The sequence below is a fragment of the Amborella trichopoda genome, chromosome 9 (genome assembly GCF_054954075.1).
Source record: "Amborella trichopoda isolate Santa Cruz 75 chromosome 9, AtrichopodaSantaCruz75HAP2 v2.0, whole genome shotgun sequence".
Taxonomy (NCBI): Eukaryota; Viridiplantae; Streptophyta; class Magnoliopsida; order Amborellales; family Amborellaceae; genus Amborella; species Amborella trichopoda.
Window position 1 is genome coordinate 17,915,761 of NC_142344.1, and position 6,000 is coordinate 17,921,760.

A 6,000-nucleotide genomic window follows, 5' to 3' on the forward strand; every position below is an offset into this window, starting at 1 on the left:
CTGACTACTTTCTAGATGAATGATTTTATCAATTTCTTGGATGATGATGGCGGTACCCTGTGGTAAATGCTGAGTCACAAACCTCCTCGAGTGGAGCAGCAAATAATGACCTTCAAAGAAGCGCCAATGATGGGGCTAATTGCGCTTTTAGGTGGCCCTGGTCTTTTGTCAAACAGTTCGTATGGCACTGGTCCACAAAGGAAAAAAAAAAAGTGCAGGAATCGGTGGAAAGTTGTGTGAACTGCGTACAAAACAGTTGGATTTGAAGAGAACAAAACGTGACTCCAGTGGAAAAGGCATCAAAGTAAATTCCTATGTGGACAAAATTACAGCAAAAAGACAAACACAGTAAAAAAATGACACCTACCTGGAACTGTAGCGTTACTGCGATGGAGAGAAAATAATGGCGAGGCCGTAAAAGAAAATCTTGATAGAAAAGATGGAAATGGTTGAGTTGGGAGAGATGGCAGCAGAAAAAAACAGAATGACGTCCAAAACTGGTGGAGCTCAGATGCTACAATGTCGTCGCCCCCAGGGGCGCACGAACCCTTTGCTCACAAATGAGTTGGGAGAGAGGGCAACATAAAAAAGAATGACGTGCTGCTTTATAGTGCTAAAAATAAGGGAAAAAGTTTATACAGAGCCGAGGCTCTATACAATCAAACTAGAACCGACCTAAAAAATTTCACTAAAAGAGGTTGGTTTGATGCCCAAATATTCTCAAACTGATCATCTTGACATCAAGGTGCATGAACATGAGAAAAAAAATGTATTTCAAGTTCTGGAAATAGTGTATATTGTAATCCATTTTTTGACCGTCAATTTTCAAATTTTTCAAGATTTTATAGATCGGTCGATTTATATTATTTTTTAAGCTTTAATCTTTATAAATAAAAATAAAAATATATTAAGGCTATCACAAATATTTCTAATATTGAATCCATATTTCTCAATACTATTTTAAAGTACGTTCTAATTTGACTGTTTAGAGCCTAGGCTCTATACAAACCACAACCCTTAAAGAGAGAAAGAGGGGTAGGAGACATAAGTAAACAAAAGGACGTAAAGAATGGAGTAAAAACGGGGCTCCATAGAATTGAAGCAAAATGACAAACAACGAAAAGTTCAGAAAGGATAAAAGTAACAAATCCAACAAAAATGTGTCTTGCGTTCGTACACTTGCAGGTGGCAATAGTGTGCCCCTGTGAACTTAAGGCGGAGAGAGAAACAATGGAGCTCCAAAGATTGATAGCACCCAGCAGAGAAAAAAACACGCTCTTATACCAATGTCGTAAAATATTAAAACAAAAACAATTCATTTGCAAATGATAGACAGAAATATGGTTGGGTAAAAAAAAAAACAAAAAAAAATATTTGATGTTAAGCTTATGGATAGCTAGAGAGATGGACAATATCTTTGATAATTTTCTGTATGTATTGTAATGGGTGAGTGAGCCCCTTACAATAGCTAAACCTTGTCATATATGACAGGTTTTTCATCTAATGGTCCACATTTCTTTATGCCCATATCAGTAGCTTAGTTTTTTTTTTTTTTTTTACCATTCTCTCTCTCTCTCTTACCCTAAAGAAAAATGTTTTGTTTAATGTGACCGTTAGAATATCATTGATAGGTAGTAAAGAAAAAAAAAAAAAGATAATGAAATTTACCATAAAAGATAGTCAAATGATTTGAATGCAATGAGATAATTATAGCAAGTATATAATATAATTAAATGGAATTAAATACATTTAAAATAGAAAGAAAGAGAGGGACCATGAACACTATGGTGGTCATGAAGCCTTAATGGCCATACTCTAACGGGGGAATCCCAACTCAATTGAACAAAAGCGCACTTGAATAGTGTGTAGAATTCATTTCTCTTCAAATACAAACAAATTTCAAGAAATTGGGTCATAAATTGAGGCTGAAATCGATTGTAAGGAAGATTTTGACAAAATCTTTGGAAAAAAAAAAAACCCCTTGTTTTGATCTCCAAATAGCTAATTATTTCTTAAAATCGATAGCATATTGGATTTATAAGCAATTTTCACTCATTTTAGAGCAACAATTATCTGAAAATGGCAGTAAAATTGGATTGGAAAGCTTGAAACCCATTCACAATGTATTCACTGTGCAAAATCGATGACCTTGGGATTGAGATAGCTGGATGGCCGTCAATAATTACTTGCTGAATTGAATAATTTGGGTGTGGATCAACTACTTTAAAAGCCTTTTACAACTTTATATAAACGTAGATAGTACAAAAGTTATCCTTTCAAATTTAAAAGCGAAGTAGGGCAGTGTGATAGTGGACGGAGTGGGGCAGTGTGAAGCGCAATAAAGGACGGCAGCAGGCACCGTTCATTTCTGAAAAGATTCTTCACGTTCACATTGATGGAATCTTTGAAATAAGAAGTACAAAAGTGTTGAAATGCAAAAGGAGCCTTTCCTTTTCATGTGATTGGCTGGCTTCTAATGCCGACGCGCTATAATTATGGCTTGAAACGACGGGTAAAAAAAAATGCAAAAACATTTTAAATGATTTGGACGGAAAGCCCCGACACTAAAATCAAACCACTTCATTTCTAAAAGATCTCCGTATGTTGATAAGCAACATCATTTAAATCGTGCGGCTAAAAGGGGACCTTGTCGTTACTAATCTTAACGTTACTACCACTTTGTAAAATTATCTATTATTTTATGTTAAAAGATATTTATTTTAAAAAAAGCTGCTTTAGTTCGTTTTCATTTTCACGGAAATTACTTCGTTTATCATTTCAAAAAAGTTGGCTCTTAATTTTTTTTTCATTAACTCCTAAACTATTTAGAAATATGGCTTCCCCACTGAATTTATCCAACAAAAAGAGAAAAAGAAGGTTACACTAATCTCTACCGTCTATTTTATTTGGACGGTATACATTGGACACTATCTTAAAAGACATGCGATGTATTGACACTGTCTGTATCAAATCTATACCGTCCAAGTAAAATGAATAGTATAGAGTATTGCATCTTTATTTCTACAAATAAGTTTGTAACCTTATGCAAACCTCGCCTTTTTATTTTGGGGTGAGTTTTATATAAAGTGCCCACTTTATACTTGTTTACATTCGGATTTGCATAGATCTCTGAGCTAGATCAACTCCAATCTAATTTAGAACGAGTTAATTTTAAAGATCAATAGAGGTAGTGGGGTCGCTCAAATTATGGACTTATAAACATTACAGATCCAACCCTTTATGAGTCCATTGGCAACGCCAGCTTCAAATCCATATATTATACCTTAAAAGCTTCCTAAAATTCAACTAAACTAATAATAAAGAAATATCAAGAAAAATAAAATAAAACAGAAAATTAAAGGAAAAAATAAAATAAATAAAAAATAAAAGAGACAAAAAGAACACATACTTGAGAAACCCAAAGTTGGGCCCCATATCTGACCCACATGTTGAATTACAAATTTGGGGACTTCTCTTTACTTCTTGAAGTATGACTCTAATGTTTTGATTTGGACCTAGAAGAACTTGTTGCAAGGATGAGTAATTTTGAAAAAATTGAACTTGGGGGATTTTAATTCTAGGGGTTTTCTTACTTTTCTAAGGATTTTTCCTATACTCCTAGATTATTGGATGAATTCCCTAGTTTTCTAATTTTTCTAGATGGTCTACCTATTTATCTGGAATTATTTGTGAATTTTTTAATTATCTGTGAATTTTCGTTATGGTTTTTCTAAGGATATTTGGTCTATATTTCCAGTGTTTTTTGGAACTTTTGAAGGGGTATTTATAGGTTTAAACTAGGGATAGATTTGAAATAATTAATCTTATATCCTAGTTCAAGTATGACCAGGTTTTACGCATTTTCTAGATTTTCCCCATTTTTTGGAATTTTCGAGAATTTAAAACCTCCTCAAACTCACTTCTAAAGGAATAAGGTGTGGTCGGGCCCATCGGGCCGCACATGGTTCAGAACCTCACCCGGGCCAACGTGTGACACGTCGTGTGGCCCAGCACAACAGAGCACCCTGCACGGCACGACCCAGGGGCATTTTGGTAAATTTTTCAAGGTGAAGCCCCTCAAGCCCTAACTTTTGATCCGTAGGTCCGATTCTAGTGATTCTTAGAATGTTGAAAATCTCTCGAGGTCTACTATGGCTTGGAATAGGTTTAAAAATATTTGAGATAATTAAAATTAGATTTAGGTATACTAGGATCTGTTAGGTTTTGCGTGGTCATTTGGGTTCAGAATCAGGGTTTTAAGACATTCCCTTAGCCAGAATTTGGAGGGGTGTCTACAATAGCAAGTGAGGTGCACCTTTAAAGTTTTTCAAACCAATGCCTTGAAAATCTATATTCAATCCTGTTGTGAAATTTAAATTTCTAAAAATAATAATGATCGAGTAAATTGTAAATACTTAAAAATCTTGAAAGTAGACAATACACTATTTTAAAAATTGAAAGTATTTTTTTTCATGCATATATATACATCTTGAGGTCCAACTTCATAACACTATTTTCCACTACATTTTTGACGTGCACTTCATTTCTATAGCATACGGTTGCTTTAGTATTTATATTGTTTCCTTTAATTCTATTATGTATTAAATGAGCGGAGATCCACCTTTATTATTTTGACACGTGTCCTGATTAGTTCTATTTTTTCCATTCTAAGCAAAGATTTAAAAATCGGCGAGCCCGGTTCGACTCGAGAATCGACACAGCACGTGCAGATTTTCAGCACAAAATCGGGAACCGCCCGGTTCTAGAGCCGAACCGCCCGGTTCTAGAGCCGAACCGCCCGGTTCTAGAGCCGAACCGCCCGGTTCTAGAGCCGAACCACCCTGTTCCTACCCGGTTCTATTCGGTTCCCTCCCAATTCTAGCCTCAAAAAAACCTTTTTAGGTGTGCTCCCACACATGTGTACATGTGACACGAACGATACACACTCCCACACTTGCCACACGTACCATACGTGCGACACGCACATGAACGCGTGCACCGGCTCTAGCCTAAAAAACACCTTCACACGTGTGTACATGTCACACGTGCGACACACATTACTCCCACATGTGCCGCACGTACGACACACTCATGCACGCGCGCATGTGCACGGATGCCTTAGTGTTTCACACTTGTGTTTATCTTCCAATTACATAGTTATTTATATAGCATATTTGAATACTCATCCTTTGATGTGGGATAATTCTCAAATATCATTAAATGAAAACAGAATGTAAATACATGGTATTAATAGGCAATTTTAAACATGTAAGCTAAGGAGGCATGATGGTTATCACTAATGTTATTTGTTTTGACTTCTCAAGTTTGAATCCCCCTTTGGGTCATATAATCGTTTATCAGCTAATTTTTGTTCCCCCTTGGGCATATAATAATTTCCAAAATTTGTGCGCATTTTATTAATTTTTACATTGATAACCAAATCTTTTATTTTATTTATTAATTTTACATTATAAATCATGTAATATACTCTTTTTCTTACAGTTGTCAATAATACATTTTAAATTAAATAATATTATAAAATATTTTTAATTTTTTATTATTTATCTAATAAAATAATTATAAAATGTAAACTAATAATTATAATTTCAGTATATATTATTATAATTAGTTAAGTTGTAATAATTTTGGATTATAGTTGGTTAGGCTGTAATAATTTGGGTTTTTTTAGCGGATTAGGGGTTTTCACCAAGATGAGATTTTAATGGCCATTCTTTCATTGATTTAGTCTACTCTTTATTATAGTCCATGTATAATTATATATTTTATCCATGATAATTCTATGATTTTTCTTTTATATGATGCAAATTTATTATTTAAGTTTATACAGGGAAAGAGCATCTCAATATTCACAAATTGATGAAAAAAATGAAAGTTAATAATGTAGTACCCTCATTTCTTATTGGATTCCTAAAAACCAACATTTATAATGAATTTTAATAATTTTTTCGGATTTTATTGAAGCTTTTAATCCTATCGATT

The 6,000-nt window shown here is 34.1% G+C and overlaps 1 long non-coding RNA gene across 8 annotated transcripts in view; it reads right to left on the reverse strand.

Moving 5' to 3' along the window:
* The window catches only part of LOC110008566 (uncharacterized), a 35,523-nt gene extending 33,276 nt beyond the window's left edge, over window positions 1–2,247 (reverse strand). For 2 of the 8 annotated variants that reach the window (XR_016041802.1, XR_016041801.1), the window contains exons 1-2: window positions 368–878; window positions 6–241 (exon numbers count right to left, since the gene is read on the reverse strand). This is a non-coding gene — a long non-coding RNA (uncharacterized LOC110008566). Of the gene's footprint in view, window positions 1–5; window positions 242–367 lie in introns of all 8 variants that reach the window. The other 6 variants (XR_002283534.2, XR_002283535.2, XR_016041799.1 and 3 more) reach the window with 5 other exon arrangements.
* Window positions 2,248–6,000: the final 3,753 nt, after the last annotated feature.